This window comes from Metopolophium dirhodum, chromosome 3, assembly GCF_019925205.1.
Source record: "Metopolophium dirhodum isolate CAU chromosome 3, ASM1992520v1, whole genome shotgun sequence".
Taxonomy (NCBI): domain Eukaryota; kingdom Metazoa; phylum Arthropoda; class Insecta; order Hemiptera; family Aphididae; genus Metopolophium; species Metopolophium dirhodum.
In genome coordinates this window covers 17136830-17156269 of record NC_083562.1, presented here as the reverse complement: position 1 = coordinate 17156269, position 19440 = coordinate 17136830, and the positions used below count along the sequence as shown (strand labels likewise).

The 19440-nt window shown below is 27.3% G+C and overlaps 2 long non-coding RNA genes across 2 annotated transcripts in view; both read left to right on the top strand.

The window, feature by feature from the left end:
- LOC132942203 (uncharacterized) overlaps positions 1 to 4789 on the top strand; it is a 41616-nt gene extending 36827 nt beyond the window's left edge. The window contains exons 5-6 of the long non-coding RNA XR_009664234.1: positions 3419 to 3581; positions 4702 to 4789. This is a non-coding gene — a long non-coding RNA (uncharacterized LOC132942203). The remainder of the gene's footprint in view (positions 1 to 3418; positions 3582 to 4701) is intronic.
- A 5746-nt stretch (positions 4790 to 10535) lies between these two features.
- On the top strand, positions 10536 to 13601 carry LOC132940059 (uncharacterized). Its single transcript, XR_009664055.1, has 2 exons — positions 10536 to 10946; positions 13503 to 13601. It is a non-coding gene; the product is annotated as an uncharacterized LOC132940059 (long non-coding RNA).
- The last annotated feature ends 5839 nt before the right edge of the window (positions 13602 to 19440 follow it).

The window sequence follows — 19440 nt, the reverse complement described above, 5'->3', positions numbered from 1 at the left end:
TAAATTCTAGTTGGCCCGTGCTCAGTACTACGTATACAATTACAGAGGCGTGATAAATGATACAGTAGGTATGTTAGGAAGTTTGTGAAAAAATGTATTTTTTGTATGTACAGAACTTGGTGTATACAACGTTTGAAAAAATGATAGTATAAATATTAAAAAATAAGTTTAATAAGATAAATGGTACCTATATATTTTAAACTTTGCACATAGATTGGTTTTTTTAATTTAATTAACCTACTTGATTTTTAATTTTTTTTTAACGATATATATTTATACTTATACTGTTATAAGTATATATTATTAGTAATTAAATATTAATTATGTGGTAATTACATCAATTAGCTTTTAAAAAAAATTTACAATTATACCCAACTAACGAAAATAACATTTCTTCACAAGTCAGTTGTCTACTATAACTCGACTACCGAAAACAATATTGTAGGTACTCTTTAATGTTTGTTAGTTTGTATTTTAATAGGTTATACATATACATGGGTTTATACCTATTTCTAATTATGATAGGTGTGTTTATTTTATTTAAATAATTTATAAATACTATAGCAATTAATTATATATTAATTAATATTTTTTTGAAATATTGTGTTCAAGAAAATAAAAATAAATGTGTATACAATTAGAGTTTTGTAATGTAACCTTTATGTAAAAAATAAATAAAAATAATAATAATTGTTGAATTTTTAGGGACATAATATAGGTAACGCATAATATATGTAGGTATATAATATATTAATATGTATTACACTATTTATAAATGATATAGGTACCTATACGAGTCAGGAATCAGGATCATAGAAAGTTGACCATTACGTGAACATTTTTATTAGGTGTACAAGATTATACCAGTGGCGTAGTACGTAACCGGGATTTTTAAATGGGGGTAAGGGGGTTAATTATAAAATAACCAAGTTTTTACATTTTTCGTATACATAATACATTTATTAGGGTGGAAAATGTCAATAGTGGGAAGAGGGGTAAACACCCCCCCCCCCCTTGACAACGCCACTGGTTATACGTCCCTATATGATATAGATATTAGTTGAATAGTAGAAGTTAAGTATGTTACACTTAATTAATATTGTTACGATAGTTATTATATTATTATTACGTCAATATGATGAATCCATAGATATAATATAATACAACATTGTATATCAAAGAGTTACGTGTTTACGAACAATTTGTTTATTGAAATGTGATAATATGACGATAACCAAAATAGTTTATAATTTTGAATTTAAATTATAATATTATAAGATATTAAAAGTACAAACATATTTTATAAAAAAAATATTTTTTTTTATGAATCATCAGGTAAATAAAAAGGGGATTACCGGTTTTTAGAGTTATCATAAAGAGGTACCTAAAAGGTACCTAAGAACATCAAATTTACAGAACCTACTATAGTACCAACTAGATTTGTAAATTTCCAAGTCTAAAATTTTCTACGAATACTGTTTTATAGTAGGTAATATTTAGTAGTTGTAATACTCTTTTATAGTAGGTTGTAGGTACTTACATATTAGTCGATCAAAAACTATTTACATTGAATGTTAATAGTTAAAAGCTATTAAAATATTCATTATTTGTATTTATTCGAAAATAATAATTAAGACTTTAATAATAGCAGTAATCGTGTTCCTTTCACAAATTATTTTTTAATTATTCTTAATTAGTAATTACATTTATACTTTTGGCATTTATCCTCAACTGGCTTCTGAATAATCATTCAATGATGAATGCAATAGTTATTATTACTTATTGAGCAAATCTAAGGTACCTAGTAGGTAAGGTGTACTCGGAGTGTACCTATAGTATAATATACAAAAAAAAGATACGTATTAAGCTTGGCGTAGTGAAACGAAAATGGCCTTACAAAACAAACTCACGTGTAAACATCGACTCTTTCGGTGAAACCTAGCTAGAGTGCACCAAGAATACAGACGTGCAGTACGTAACGCCACCGAAGAATCAGCTATCTTCATCCGTCTTCATCTCGCTCCGAACTGAAACTTGAAGTATCGAAATATCTTATGAAATTAACCTGATCAGTTCGAACGGCTGAACGCAACGAAATGTGCGAGTTTGTGTTATAACTTTGGTACCTACATTATAATATTATATACTGCTTAACAGACTGTCCGTCTATTGGTGGCTCATTTTAATTTTTTTGTTCACTGAAATTATTAAAATCGTTAATCGTTGCCGACGAATGTTGACAATTGGTGATACAATACAGGGCTTGAAACTGATTTCAAAACCGGTTTCAGAAATTGGTATAAACCGTTAAAAAACCGAAACCGAAATCAAAATCGAAAACGAAACCGAAAAAAATTGGATACCGGTATTATAATCTAAAACCGATACCGAAAAAAATTGGATACCGGTATTAAAGTCAAAACCGAAATCGGAAAAAATTGGATACCGGTATTATAATTTAAAACCGAAACCGCAAAAAATTGGATACTGGTATTAAATTCAAAACCGAAATCGGAAAAAATTGGAAACCGTTGTTATAACTTATAACTCAATATTTTAATTTTAATATTTTAAATAATGCTTTTTTTTTTAATTAACGTAAATTATTTTAAAATGTACGTAAATACGTAAATTGCATTGATACACCCATGGGATTATGATTAAAATGTTGATAACCATTTCATTATTTGAAAAATTATTATAGTTGTTTTATACCTTTTTTTTTTTTTTTTTTATTGATCTTAAAAACAACTCGGCAGCAAAGGCCATTAGTTCACAATTCTTAATAACAATTTAGATAATATACATAGGGTTCATAGATACAATTATATTTTGTTAATTAAATTAGTTAGCTTAAGAAAGTTAAGCGTTTTTATTTTCTGATCCGGTTGTGGTCCGAGAGTTGAGTCGAGGGTTTCGGCCAAGTTGAGGTTTTATACTTTTATTATAATAGTAATGAATAATAAATAATATTAATAATAGTTATTAATTATTTATTGGGCAGCACATATTTTGACAGATGACGGCCCGTATATGGGTCTATTAATTTATTAGATTGTTATTTAATAGTATAGTTTTCAAAAGCAACTATATTTCCTAATCGATATTCGATAGTCAAAGGTGGTTTATTAAAAATAAATTATTACTGATTCTGCTTTAACTGGTAACATGATTGTTGCAACAGAACATAATATATATTTTATTTATAGAGTATAGATATTAGACACATATTATTATCTATATTATTTTCTAATTTACTATGTAATAATTTTAAGTCTTTTTCAATTATTTAAAGAGGGCCCCTTTGGGGCCCTCTAAATTCTCTGCTGGGGGTGCAATGCACCCCCTACACCCCCGGTAGTTGCGGCACTGAGTGTACCCTTATAAATGTGTTTATATTTTTCTTGATTTGATCTAGAAAAAGAAGCTGATAGGACTTGGTGGAAAAACGGTAAAGATTTTTGTCAAACGAATAATGCAATTTCTATTTACGGACAGCCTTTTAAAGTTGTACTCTTTCCATGGCAGAGGAAATAAAAAGAAATGTTTTTCCAATCTTGCAATATCGAAAGTCATATTTAGTAAGTTTCATGAATATATTTATATAGTTTTATATCATTAAATGTATTAATTTAATTTAAATATCATAATATTATAATCATATTTTCACTAAACATGATTAAGGTAATCAAATATTATAAGTAGGTACTCAAGATATCTTAATAGTAATATCTTCGGTATTAAAAAAAATGATTTAATCCTATACACATATTATATTATATTTATAATAATATTCGTATGTGAAGTATATTTTATCGCTGTGCATCAATATAATATATGTGACCATTTGTTTTTTATAAACACCATTTTGTATTGTGCGAGACTCGTTAAGTATACGAATAACATAATATAAATACTATATAGAACCATTGGAAATTCAAAATATTTGATGTTCAGTTCTTCCAAAAACCTTGATAAATTAAATAAAAAACTAAAGAAAATCCAAAGTTTATCAATGATCAGATAGCCACACCGAGAGGCTGTTATATGGGTTGATAATTTTATCACTGATTGTGTTTCTTAAAATATTTTATCCCACATTATCTTTGCAAAAAATACTTGTTATTAAAATAAACTATTATACTATTTACTATAAATTTTTGTTTTGTCTACATATTATTATAATACATTTATATATATTTGACATATTTGAACATTTGTATTACACATATATTTTTATAATAATATAGTAATGAACATCAATAACAAAAAAATATAAGTACTATTTAAAAGCTTCTTTTAATTTGAATTTTATTTTCTAAAACCTTAATAATTTGAAAACCTAAGTAAGTCAAGATAAATTACGTTTCTCTTGAACATAATAGACTATTATAAAAAAATAAAAACTATTGATGATTATTATCAAGGTTCCACTGTATAAGTATACATATAACCTATATTTTAAAATTTATATTTAAACTTCCAATTTATTACACAAAATATTTAGTAATTTTTAAAAATTATTTTTTAGCATTGTTATCATTACATTTTATTTTTATAATATATGTGTATATTATATCCTAAATTTTTTCCGATGTTGATTATTTTTTATATATAATGATTGTTATATATTTAAGTACAATTTGTTATGAATCATGTGTCTATTTAGTAATAAAAAATGTTTTATTTGATATTATACAGATTCAGTCAAGTGTTTGAAAAAATTTCAAAGTGAAACCATTAATGAAGAGATCGAACAATTTATAAAATATGCACTCATTCAAGCACCATTTAATATAAAAAGAAAAGAAACTAATATATCAATGTAATTCATATATTATACCTAATTAAAATAATAAAAATACATATGCAATTACACAATCATACAATTTTTTGAGTAATTTAATAATTTAAATTGTAAAATATTAATGCAGTGAAACTTCCATATTACAAAGTTGTCTGATGGTCAACATAAATACAATTTGTATTATAAAGAATTCAATTAAATATATAATTAAATGAATTTAGTTCTAATTAGGTTTGGTCCATAAAAATATTTTGTTAAACGGGAGTTTTTAGTGCATATATTTATGCATAATTAGGATTTTTTAGCGCATATTTGGTTGGTTTTTAATGCACGTAAATCCGCGCTCTACTTTTAAAGTTTGATCATTTAAATTAAGATAACATTCTATACAGGTTGAATTATTTGGGATAAACTTTTAACTATCATTAAATTAATGTTCAAATACAATTTGACTTATGTTTATTGAGTATTTAAATAGCATTCAATTAAGAAAAAATTCTTAATGCTGATTGAATGCTTATTTCAATTTTTCATTGGATTTTCACACGGCATTTCATCTTTATCCGATCTTTAATAAATATTAAATTATACTACAATTGGTCATATGTTAACATTAATTTAAACTTTAAAACTGAGTTTTCAATATCGAATTAGTATTAAATTAATATTACGATGCTATGTGAGTAATAACTAATAACGAGTAAGTATATATAATAATTTTTGTTTTTGTATTTTCACAATTCCACATTTATTTGTTCTTATAGTGTTAGAAATTTTTTCAGAAATTATTTTTTTAATATTTTGGGATTTTTTTTTCTGAGTGCCTGGTAGATATCTTTAATGTTCTATTGTCAATCAAGGATGAAAAAAATATATATAAATTTCATTAGGTAGAAAATGAGTATGGAAGTTATTATGCCTGCGATTCTGAGTATAAATTATGGATACGTGATTTATTTAGGAGTTTTATTATTATAGGTGCGTCGTCCTGGCACCCGTAAATCTTCAAAACCCTCCCTAACATATCTCATTTTTTTGTACCCGATTTGTACCCATTTGAACCCTCCATAAAAAAATTTGTACCCCTCTCCCTTTTACGCAAAATCAAATCTCCCTTCCGGGTGCTGTAACGACGTCGTCCTGGCACCCGGAACCACCAAATGTTAACCGATCGATTTCGGACCTATCTCATTTTTTTGTACCCGATTTGTACCCATTTGAACCCTCCATAAAAAAATTTGTACCCCTCTCCCTTTTACGAAAAATCAAATCTCCCGTCCGGGTGCTGTAACGACGTCGTCCTGGCACCCGGAACCACCAGAAGTCAACCGATCGATTTCGGACCTATCTCATTTTTTTGTACCCGATTTGTACCCATTTGAACCCTCCATAAAAAAATTTGTACCCCTCTCCCTTTTACGAAAAATCAAATCTCCCGTCCGGGTGCTGTAAAACGGTCATACTGGCACAATAAAGACTATTGGATGCGCAGTGCTTGGTGTTTTTAAAAATCTTTGTTTTTCGGTTTACCTAAATGTTCCTCCTTACACATGGATGGTAGTAGCTAGGTAATTACATTATATTACCATTGTATACGAGTATATAAGTATGTATATTGTTATTTGACAAAATCACTTTGTTGTATTTTACTGAAAGAAATGTTTAATTCTTAAGTTTAAAACAATATCACGTTTTGCTACAGCAATAATGGCTTAAAAAATAAATTACAATTTTTTAGTGATACCTATAAGTTATTTGGATCTATATAACTATTCTTAAAAACCTCTACTTAGTATTCTCTATTCTTAACGAATATTAATTAAAAATGTATATAATATATATTATTTTCATCATGGCAAAACGAGTGAATAACATAGTGTTTTTTTAAATCGCTGTAAAAACATAACTGATTATATTTACTGATATATATATTAACTGATATATTTTAAAAATATATTTTATATAGCAGTTTTGGTGGCGATAAGAATAACTGATAACTGATAAGGTGACACAAAAAAATTTTTACGATGTGTTGAAAAAACCGAATTTATGGTAACGGTAAGTAAAATTAAAAAAATACGGCCATCTCAGGGAGATTACCAGAATAAGTATTTTTTTTTACGAAAAATTATTGTATTGTAAGGACCAACATTTATAAAATCTTTTGCGATAAACTGGACCAATAATTTATTTATCACAAATAATTTAAATGATTTTAACTTAAAAAATAAAACATTTTAAATTTTAAACTATTCAAGTAATAGTTTTAGATGCACTTCATAATGATGTATTTAAAACTAAAATCTGTGGTCAATATTTCTAAGTTTCAGGTTTAGAATAAATAATATATTGTTAATAATAACATGTATGAATTATTTATTTACAAATCTAAATTAGGTTAGAACAAGTGTAAAAGAACAATATTTAATTTACAATATACTAAAACTACCTAACATTATTATACAATTTTAATTTTTAATATTTGTTACAATCAAAACTTAATATCATGTACGGGGTACTAGGTTCGGAAAAAATACAATGGATCAAATGTGATAATGTACTGAAAATTCAAAATTGTAATATAATGATTATAAAATGATAAAGAAATTTACTTTATCATAGATTTTAACTTATGGATTAAATGTATAATATACTAAAATATCTACATTTTACATTCTACATTTTATAAATTTCCAAAATAATAAGAACCCGGTTGTTTATTTGATATCTTGAACTATAAAAATAAATTATATAAAAAAAAACAGTTTGTAATAAAAAAACCTAACCAAATAGAATATAAATTTCTTTTTAAATTATTTTAATATGATATTATGTAAAACATAATTTTCAATTTGACTTGGGCTACTTATCAATAGGATAGGTTTTAGATTCTGAGTGAAACGATGAATTTATTGATTTTACAATGATGTGTTGTTTTTTTATTGTTTTTTTGTGTCTGTTATGTCATCACCTTTTAGGTCAGTAAAAGTGCTTGGATTTTCTTCAACAGTATCTTTACCAGACTTTATTATGTCACTAATCAGAGAGTACATTAATCTATGATGGACTAAGGCGCGTACACTCCCGCTGACAGTTACGGACGGGTATTTCCTATTTCCACGGCATTGCGTACCTATATTTTCATATTTATTTTGTCCTTTTTAATTATTAAAACAATGTTATTAGTTTTTACTTTTATTATTTTGTACCTGGTTTTGACTTTTGTTTTAATGTCCATGTTTAATTTTCAATTTACAAATTTAAGACTTGAAAAATACGCCCACGAAAATTATACGCCCGGGGATAAATCCCTGACTTCCCCCCCCCCTAGATCCGGCCCTTGTGAGTAGTATACATTTGTATGTTCACAGTACGTTTTTTTTTGACCTAAAAGGTGATGACATAACAGACACAAAAAAACAATAAAAAAACAACACATCATTGTAAAATCAATAAATTCATCGTTTCACTCAGAATCTAAAACCTATCCTATTGATAAGTAGCCCAAGTCAAATTGAAAATTATGTTTTACATAATATCATATTAAAATAATTTAAAAAGAAATTTATATTCTATTTGGTTAGGTTTTTTTATTACAAACTGTTTTTTTTATATAATTTATTTTTATAGTTCAAGATATCAAATAAACAACCGGGTTCTTATTATTTTGGAAATTTATAAAATGTAGAATGTAAAATGTAGATATTTTAGTATATTATACATTTAATCCATAAGTTAAAATCTATGATAAAGTAAATTTCTTTATCATTTTATAATCATTATATTACAATTTTGAATTTTCAGTACATTATCACATTTGATCCATTGTATTTTTTCCGAACCTAGTACCCCGTACATGATATTAAGTTTTGATTGTAACAAATATTAAAAATTAAAATTGTATAATAATGTTAGGTAGTTTTAGTATATTGTAAATTAAATATTGTTCTTTTACACTTGTTCTAACCTAATTTAGATTTGTAAATAAATAATTCATACATGTTATTATTAACAATATATTATTTATTCTAAACCTGAAACTTAGAAATATTGACCACAGATTTTAGTTTTAAATACATCATTAAGAAGTGCATCTAAAACTATTACTTGAATAGTTTAAAATTTAAAATGTTTTATTTTTTAAGTTAAAATCATTTAAATTATTTGTGATAAATAAATTATTGGTCCAGTTTATCGCAAAAGATTTTATAAATGTTGGTCCTTACAATACAATAATTTTTCGTAAAAAAAAATACTTATTCTGGTAATCTCCCTGAGATGGCCGTATTTTTTTAATTTTACTTACCGTTACCATAAATTCGGTTTTTTCAACACATCGTAAAAATTTTTTTGTGTCACCTTATCAGTTATCAGTTATTCTTATCGCCACCAAAACTGCTATATAAAATATATTTTTAAAATATATCAGTTAATATATATATCAGTAAATATAATCAGTTATGTTTTTACAGCGATTTAAAAAAACACTATGTTATTCACTCGTTTTGCCATGATGAAAATAATATATATTATATACATTTTTAATTAATATTCGTTAAGAATAGAGAATACTAAGTAGAGGTTTTTAAGAATAGTTATATAGATCCAAATAACTTATAGGTATCACTAAAAAATTGTAATTTATTTTTTAAGCCATTATTGCTGTAGCAAAACGTGATATTGTTTTAAACTTAAGAATTAAACATTTCTTTCAGTAAAATACAACAAAGTGATTTTGTCAAATAACAATATACATACTTATATACTCGTATACAATGGTAATATAATGTAATTACCTAGCTACTACCATCCATGTGTAAGGAGGAACATTTAGGTAAACCGAAAAACAAAGATTTTTAAAAACACCAAGCACTGCGCATCCAATAGTCTTTATTGTGCCAGTATGACCGTTTTACAGCACCCGGACGGGAGATTTGATTTTTCGTAAAAGGGAGAGGGGTACAAATTTTTTTATGGAGGGTTCAAATGGGTACAAATCGGGTACAAAAAAATGAGATAGGTCCGAAATCGATCGGTTGACTTCTGGTGGTTCCGGGTGCCAGGACGACGTCGTTACAGCACCCGGACGGGAGATTTGATTTTTCGTAAAAGGGAGAGGGGTACAAATTTTTTTATGGAGGGTTCAAATGGGTACAAATCGGGTACAAAAAAATGAGATAGGTCCGAAATCGATCGGTTAACATTTGGTGGTTCCGGGTGCCAGGACGACGTCGTTACAGCACCCGGAAGGGAGATTTGATTTTGCGTAAAAGGGAGAGGGGTACAAATTTTTTTATGGAGGGTTCAAATGGGTACAAATCGGGTACAAAAAAATGAGATATGTTAGGGAGGGTTTTGACGATTTACGGGTGCCAGGACGACGCACCTTATTATTATGGACTTATTAATATTAGTTTGGTCATAATACTTCATGACGTACATACTGTACAGACTTGTCGCTTGCCTGTACAGACTTGTCGAAGCTTGTACCTACCAAGATCGAACACACACACTAGCTTGAACGCGCGTGTTTAACTAGCACTCACTTTCATTTCGTATGTTGTCGATTTTTGTTTCAACTAAAAGTTCTGTTAACGACTAGCCATATTTTAATATTCTAATTAATATTTTTATTAGAATATAAAACTATTAGTTTGTTACTAAAATATAAAATTATAAAATTTTGAATATGAGTGATACGCGATATTGGTCTAAAGAATTTACGACTACTTTTTTAGAAAAGTATCGTGAATTCCCATGTCTTTGGAAAATAAAATCCAAAGAATACTTAAACAAAAACTTAAAAAGTGCCGCGTATGATGAGCTCGTCGATTTATGCAAAACAATCCATCCTGCAGCAAACCGTGACTTCGTGGTGAAAAAAATCCAAGGACTTCGAGGTTCCTACAGGAAAGAACTGAAAAAAGTTTTAAATTCAAAACGTTCTGGCAATGGAGCTGATCAAATTTATAAGCCGACTCTCTGGTATTATGATTTATTAAAATTCACCATAGACCAAGAAACTCCATCAAACAGCATATGTAATATTGGTAACATATGTATCAATGTTTCTGATAGTTGTAACGATGAAACAAATGAGGAAACAAATTTTGAACAGAATAATGACGACGATGATGGAGTAAGTATTTGAAATATTTTATTTTTTAAATTATTCTTAAAAAAATGATAAATTTATCCTTACAGCATAGGTATTATAACAAAAAAATAAAAATGTTATTTACTTACATAATATTATAATTTTTTCTCATTTAATGGATTCCTTCCTATTTTAATAGTTAAATTAAAAAAAAAATTTAATATTTCCAAATTAAAATAAATACTAATGCCATTATTTAAATTTATACTTAATAATTTTAATACCTTATAAATTGTAGATTGTAATGTATATCTTAATTACCTAATTATATTTTTATAGTTGTTGAGCTATCATATGTACACTATATAGAAGCTAATAATAATAATAAAAAAATTGTATATTTACGAAAACATCTTTATAAGTAGGTACTAAAAAAAAAATTATACATATTTACATGTATCAAATATTATTAATAATGATATCAATAACTTGCTATATCATATGAATATAATTTTAAACCAAAAAAATATTTTCTTTCGTAGAATTAGGCTCTTCCCGATTTCAGGATATTGTCTTGCCATTCCACTGAACCCTCATTATTAAAAAAATCCTTATATTGTTCACGGTTCATTTTGGCAAGCCTAGAAATGGAGGCATTACGAGGAGGTTGTAAACCTTCAAGTTCACTATTGGTATCTCTCCATTCACCGTCTTGTAAAATATGATTGTTATCTTCCCTATCAAATGTAGAACTTGAAATGTAGGAGCCCCCACGTTTTCTTAAAAAATTATGCAAAATGCATATGGCTAATACTATGTAAGTGGCTTTTTCTGGGGCTAAATGTATAGCGCTTTGCAATACTCTAAACCTTGCGGCAATCAAACCAAATGCATTTTCCACACAATTCCTGGCTCTTAAAAATCGGTAGTTAAAGATCCGTTTTTCATAGTTAAATTCTCTTTGAGAGTATGGTTTTAGAATATTTTCACTCAACGAAAAAGCTTCATCAGCGAGAAATACGAAATTCATATTTTTTACAGTAACTTCGTTTTTGGGGAGATGTAATTTGTCCTGATTTAATAATTCAAAAAATAAAGTACTTTCAATCACGCCACCATCCGATATTCTTCCATTTTTAACGACATCAACGTACGTAAATTCATAATTACTGTTAACAATAGCCATCAATACGATACTATAAAAACCTTTATAGTTATAATATTTAGCTCCTGTAATGGGGGGTTGTACAATTCGAATATGTTTTCCGTCGATCGAGCCGTCACAGTTTATGAATTGCCACTGATTTTAAAAACCGGTGCCGATATTTCTCCAGTCATCTGTGTTAGATGGAAACTATAGGAGAAAAAAATTTAATTTGTAATAAAATATTTTAAATTCATGTTTTCTATTTAATGTATTTTAGATTCTGAGTGGAGCGATGAATATATTATTGTGTGATTTTTTATATAGTTTTTTTTATTATTTTTTGGTTATTTAATTAGTAATTTCATCCAAATTTGAACTTAAAATAACTATTAAAATAAACTTTCTTTGAATATTTTTTTAGATTTTTTTGCAGCAGAATTAACTATTTACGTGGAACCTTGTTTCAAATTTTCAATCCTTAGCTATAAAAGTTAAACATTTTATACATTTTTAATAACCAAGAAATTTGTAAATTTTCAATTAAACAAATTTCGTCAAAATTTGAACTTTAAATGGTTATAAAAATAAAAACGTGCCTATGTATTTTTAATATTTTCAAACTTCTATTATATTAGGAATTGATGAAATAAATATTTGGTGTAAATTTCAAGTCTACTATTATTCGGTTTTATATAACAACAAAATAAGAATATCGGTACAACAGAAATTGAGTGAATATCTAATATTGTAATTCAAATGCTCATAAAAATTTAATTTGACTTTCCTGTAGAAATTTTTTTGTCATGAATAATCTTGTATAGAATTTTTAAACCTTAGATTTAAAAAGAAAAATTTTTATGAATATCTAACTCAAAATAAATTGCAAATTTTCGTGATTTTTACGTATTTTGTCAAAATTCGAACTTTCAATGCTTATTAAAAAAAATTGTGACTATGTATTTTTAATATTTTTTAACTACTATTGTGACAATGTATTAGGAGTCTTGTTTTAAAAATTTAATTTTGAAGCTTTTTACCCAACGAATACAATTTTACTGTCATTTATAAAAAAAAAAATTAAAAATATCGAGTATTTTAGATGCCTATAAATAGCTGAAATATTTTGAAAAAAAAAATTATATGAAGACAATGTCACTTTAAAAAACTACTGGAATATATGTTTCAAGTTTTTACGACTTATAACTTTTGAATAAAAACAAATATCAAAATTCGTTTGAGGTCAAATCGTTGTTTTACGTAATTTCGTAAAAGTTTGGTAGGTCTACCCCCCATGATTGTTGTTCGGGACGGCTCTGGTTTTTTTTTTATTTAAAAATAGAAAAATTAAAAAAGTGAACAAAAAGTTATTTCATTTGCAAATAAACCTTAAAATTTTTTTATATACTCTGTATTTACATATGACAGGTTCTTTAAATTGATAATTTATTTAGGGATCAGTGTTGGAGCTTACAAATATAGATACAGCTAGTATTATAGATCAGCCAACAACTTCGAAGTTTTTCTCTGCTCCTCAGCCAGCACAGACACTGTGTTCCACTAAAAAAAACGCACCGTTGCAGATCGCCAAGTGGAATTTATGAAGGCGTGTACCCAGGCACTAAGTCAAAGTGCAGAAATAAATGAGTATGATGCGATTGGAATTAACGTAGCGGCGAAATTAAAAAAGATGGAAAATAAACAGAGTATTTATGCTGATCTTTTGATTAACAATGTCTTATCTAAGGGATTATTGGGATCATTAACTCCAGAAACTGATGTTTATGAACCAGAAGGAACAAACATTCGAAATGATGAATTGTATTTCTCCAACTTGCAGCAAAACAATACACCTGAAACGATAGTCCCACATATAAATTATGATCTTCAAAGGCCTACACTTCCTTTAAACCACCATATTTTATCGATGCAATCTTATAATAGTTCAGCTCCAGTATATTCTCAATTGTCAAATGTTAGTGGCTCATCTTTAAACAGTTCTCCTCAAGAGTAACAATTCTATTATAATTATATTTTTATAATTTTATTACATTATTTACTTTTTTTATTATAACTTGTAAAACAGTATTTCAATTATTTTTTTTTAATTTGATATAAGTGACTCATTTTTAAATATTTTATTATTTTGTTCTTTAATAATTTGGACTATTTTTTATAATGATATCTTGTGGAAAGGTATTGCATTTTTTTTTTAAATACAACTAAGTTGAGTTGAACAAGTTTTTTATTTTAAATTGTTATTAAAATATATTTTGTTTTACCTTCATATATTCTGCTCTTAGACTTTCGTAAATTGCTAGACATGTCTCTGGAATAATGTGTGATAGACTAGGAGCAGATATTCTCATACTGAACTTCAGATCTTCGTAAGATCTCCCCGTTGCCAAAAATCGCAGTGTTGCTACCAAACGTTCTTCTGGACTAATAGACTCACGCATAATTGTGTCTTGCTTTTTTATCATAGGGCCCACTATCTTCAACAGGAAATCAAAATCTTCACCGTCCATTCTTAGGTAGTTTTTAAAATCGTCCGGATAATTTTGGCGGAGCTCACGTAATAAAACAATATCACTAGATTTTTTTCGGTTTAGTTTCCAAGTCTTAACCCACTTGGAACGTTTTTTTTTATTCAATGAATTTAAATATGAAACTACACCCATAGACGCAATGGCAATTTTTTTTTGCTTTACATTTAACATAGTGATTAAGTACCTACAATTTTATTAAAATAAGTGAATGTATAAAAAAAAAAATTTTAAAAACGGGTATTTATTTTTATATAATATATTATATTAATTAACATATATTTTAAATAATTTTTTATTTAAAAATACTTCACTAAAGAACACCTAAATCAAAACTCAACGACACAACGACACAACGACACAACTAGGACTAAAAGAAAATCACATGGTTTGGTAAGATACTTCCCGCTAAAACTGTGTGAAATACACACACGCCACGCGCCGTTCTAAATACGCGCGAAAACGCTGAGTTTTGGCCTTTACACGGACGCGCATGGTACGTAGGTGCTAGAGTACAGGTAAAGCACACATGATTGGCGTGTGCTAGTTGTTGGGAACACAGTTTTGGCGCGTCACACGCGAAGAACGTGATAAATAACGCGCTCCAGGCGCGTCCGTTCCAAGCGCGCTCGAAATCGCTTACGTCTAAAGGGGGCTAATAGATTACCTATAAATCACATTTTTTTATTTAAATCCCGGTAGTCGAGTTTTGGACAAGTACCTACATAGGTAACTTATAATAATTCATATTGTAATTTAATTAGGTACCAAAAAAATATGACTTCTCAAACACTGTGTCTAGAGGAACTGGTGGGATAATGCATTCGAATAATAAAATGCGGACCAGTTTCGCACAGTTAAATTTTGCATGCGAACTATAACTGAAATAGATAACCAGAATAGGTACATTGCTGATCACAAAGTACTTTCTGCAAAAGTACATACGATTTAATATTTATCAATAGACTGTATAGATACTTAGTATAATATAAAGTTCTATGGATTTATCATAGTAAATAATATATTTTATAATATCTATGGCAATCGTCAATTGTCTACATTCGTCGGCGACGATAAACAATTTTAATAATTTCAGTGAACAAATAAGTAATAAGCCATCGATATAGACCGACAGTTATGAGCCGTATACATTATAATGTAAGTTTTAACACAAACTCACACATTTCGTTATGATCAGGTATTCAGGTTATTTTCATAATATATTTTGATACTTTCAAGTTTCAGTTCAGAGCGAGATGAAGATGGATAAAGATAGTTTCTTCGGCGACGGCGGCACTCTAGCTAGGTTTCACCGGAAGAGTCGATGCTTACGCGTAAGTTTGTTTTCATATTATTACTATTTTACATTTACTTTTTAGGCTTAAATTAAATATTTATTGCCACGGACAATCTGTTAACTGGGTTACGTAGAAGCATTTATAAGTTTAATCCCAAAAGCGCAATGTATAAAATGTATAAAACTTAACCCGTGTAGCCGCGTGACATAAAATAGGAATTATTCTTGTTTTTTTAAATAATTTTTTCGAAAAATATATGTGCCATGTATAGTTCATACAATTATGAATTTATAGTTTATAGAAATGCGGATGTTTTACTTCATAGATATTTTTTTATTGAAATCGTGTAAATAATTTGATTAAACAATCAGGTAGGTAACCTAACCTACTCATCACTAGTACATTTTTTTATATTACGTGTAAAATCACCAACACAAGGTGCAGACTGCATTTAAAAAATTAAAAACATAAAATAAAATATAAAATAATGTTGTAGTAGAAGCTGGAAACTGTAGTTTATTCTAATTTATAATCCAATTAATGTAACCGAGAATGTAACTATTAAATTCATCATTGAATTCAGAGATCACTTTGGGATAAATGCCAAACGTATAAATGTAAATGTAAATTAAAAATAATTAAAAAACATTTTGTGAAAGGAACAAGATTACTGCTAATATTTAAGTTTTAATTATTATTAACAAATAAATACAAATAATAGATATTTTAATAGCTTTTTACTATTAACATATTCAGTGTAAATATAGTTTCTGATCGACTTACCTATAAATAAGTACCTTCTATAAAATAATTATTCATATCAAATAATCCTAACAATTTAATGCAAGGATTCTCATAAATTGATCTGACAGCAGCCTTAAAACACCAAAAATATATTTACACAGACCACAAGAAAAAATAATTGAAAATATTAAAAAAATAAAGAACACATCGTTATAAAATTAATACAGTCATCGATCCGCTCAGAATCTAAAATTATAGACTTAAAGTTTTAGAAATCTTGTTGGTATTATGGTATTTGATGAATTTGCTGTATACGTTTATGGCTCTATGTTAATTCTAAAATCCAGTAATCACATTTTTATTTAATAATTCATAAAATACAATATACTCTTATAAAAAAATTCTTGTGCTTCTGATATCTATTCACCACCTTAATCAATAATTAAATTGATAAACTAAAATAATAATTTAAATAATACCTATATCATATTATTATAATTCAAATTCAAAATTATAAACTATTTTGGTTTATTGTCATATCAAATTTCAATAAACAAATTGGTCCTTAACACGGAAGTCTTTGATATAAAAAGTAGCATTATATTATATCCGTGGATTCATCATATTGACGTACCTAGTATAATATCTATATCATTTATTTATTTATCTATGGCAAATCTCAAAGTCGTTGCAGAAGACACAGTCGATTAAAAATTCTAAAATTTCAATAGGCAAAGAAAATATGAGCAAAAATCTTACTGCATTTCGTATAATTTTATTTTTCATAAATTACAATATTCTAAGTTCTGTAATCTGGAGCGTTTCCTCATGGGCGTCGCAGTTCACACACGTCACGGATTCCGACGAAAGAGTCGATAATTAAAGTAAGTTTGTTTTCATATTCTTTTGGGGCTTAAATTTACTTTTAAGACTTAAAATAAATATTTAATGTCACGAAAAATGTGCTATCCAAGTGTTGTATGCGCATATTTTAGTTCCGAACCAGAAATGTATAAAATACGCGAGATATAAACGTCGTCGTCGTTTTTCCAATCCTTGTTCGTAGAATAATTATAATTAATAGGAGCTTACCTATATAAGGTACTTAATATATATATGTTCTGGTTTAATTTATAGAAATATATGTTATAGCTTATAACTGATAATAGTCATAAGATACAATTTGAATTAATAACTGGTAATTTTTTTTCCCAAATACAACGTTATTATAAGTTATAGGTAACTATTAATTTAGTGTCACATACTTAACTTCTATTGTTCACCTAATATCTATATTCTATATCATAGGGATTAGGGACGTATAACCAAGTACACATAAAAGTAATATTCACGGAATGGTCAACTGCAGCCTATCCTGCCGTGTGCGCACTAATGAATAATGTATCTACTCATATACTCGTATAGGTATATAAATATACCTATATATAAATAGTGTAATACTACATACACGAATGTGTTACCTTTTATGTCCCTAAAAGTTCAACAGTTATTATTAAATTTATTTATTTTTTACATATAGGTAGGTTACATTACAAAACTCTAATTAAAATCACATTTATTTTAATTTTTTCGAACACAATGTTTCAAAAATTATTAATTAATATATAATTTATTGGTATACTATTAAATTAATTAATGAAATAGAACAAACACACCTACTATAATTATTAGTAATAATAATATATCCATGGATAAATTATTAAAATACAAAACGAACAAACGAAAAACGATTCTGAGCAAGGACATCGTTAACTAATAAATAATATTGAGATTAAAGTAATTTATTTTACCATTAGTACCTACAATATAGTAGGTTAAAGTCATTTTTGCCAAAAAATTACATTTGAAAGTGTCATCGTGTATATAAATTATAATAATATACTCTAAAAGTTTCATAAATCCGCGAATACCTACTATTTTTAAATTACAACAAAATAACTATAATCGTTCTTCTTGGTTTTAATATGTAATTTCGTCCAAATTTTAACTTATAATATCGGTAAAAAGTAACTGTGTTTATAATAGATTTTTTGGTAACAATATGAACCAGGGGCGGACTGAGCCGGCGGGATACTGGTAACTTTCCTGGTGGGCCGCTATTCAAAAATGATTTGTTATTGCTATATATTTATAATTATTATTAATATAGAAGATCGGCATAAATCGGTAGAAAATCGGTATAAATATGAATTATAAATATTTTTTATTTTCATACCATGACGCGTGTGTGAACAATTGTTTATATTAAGTGTTTAAGATGTTAGATTTCGGTACGGCTGATTGTCCACCGCCCTCACTCTTCAGCATCAATGCATCAGAAATTATTATTTATAATTAGGCTACGGATTTAAATATAAACTGCATTTTCAGAATTTTCTATGACATTGCTTTCCAAGCAAAGAATTCGTTTCATATATTATCAACGAATTGAAAAATGAAATTAGAATATTTATATGGGTTGAAGTTAAATATTTTAAGGCATTTTTCTTGTTTTTAATGCAAGGGCCAAGGGGGGAGGAGGATATGGCTGATTTTTTAACATGCACAATTTCAAGTGTTCATAACCTCCTATGCTACTCTAAGGAGAAGTGACACAATTTCGTAAGAGAGGACTAGAGGAGGCGTGAAAATGTTTAAAAAGAAACACGAATTTATTTAGTTATTTTGTTATTTAGGTATAATACATATTAATTAATAGGTATTTCTTAAATTCTTTTTATTATTTTATTTGAAACATTATTTTTAAGTATTGGGATCAATAAAACTATTTTTATTTAATTACT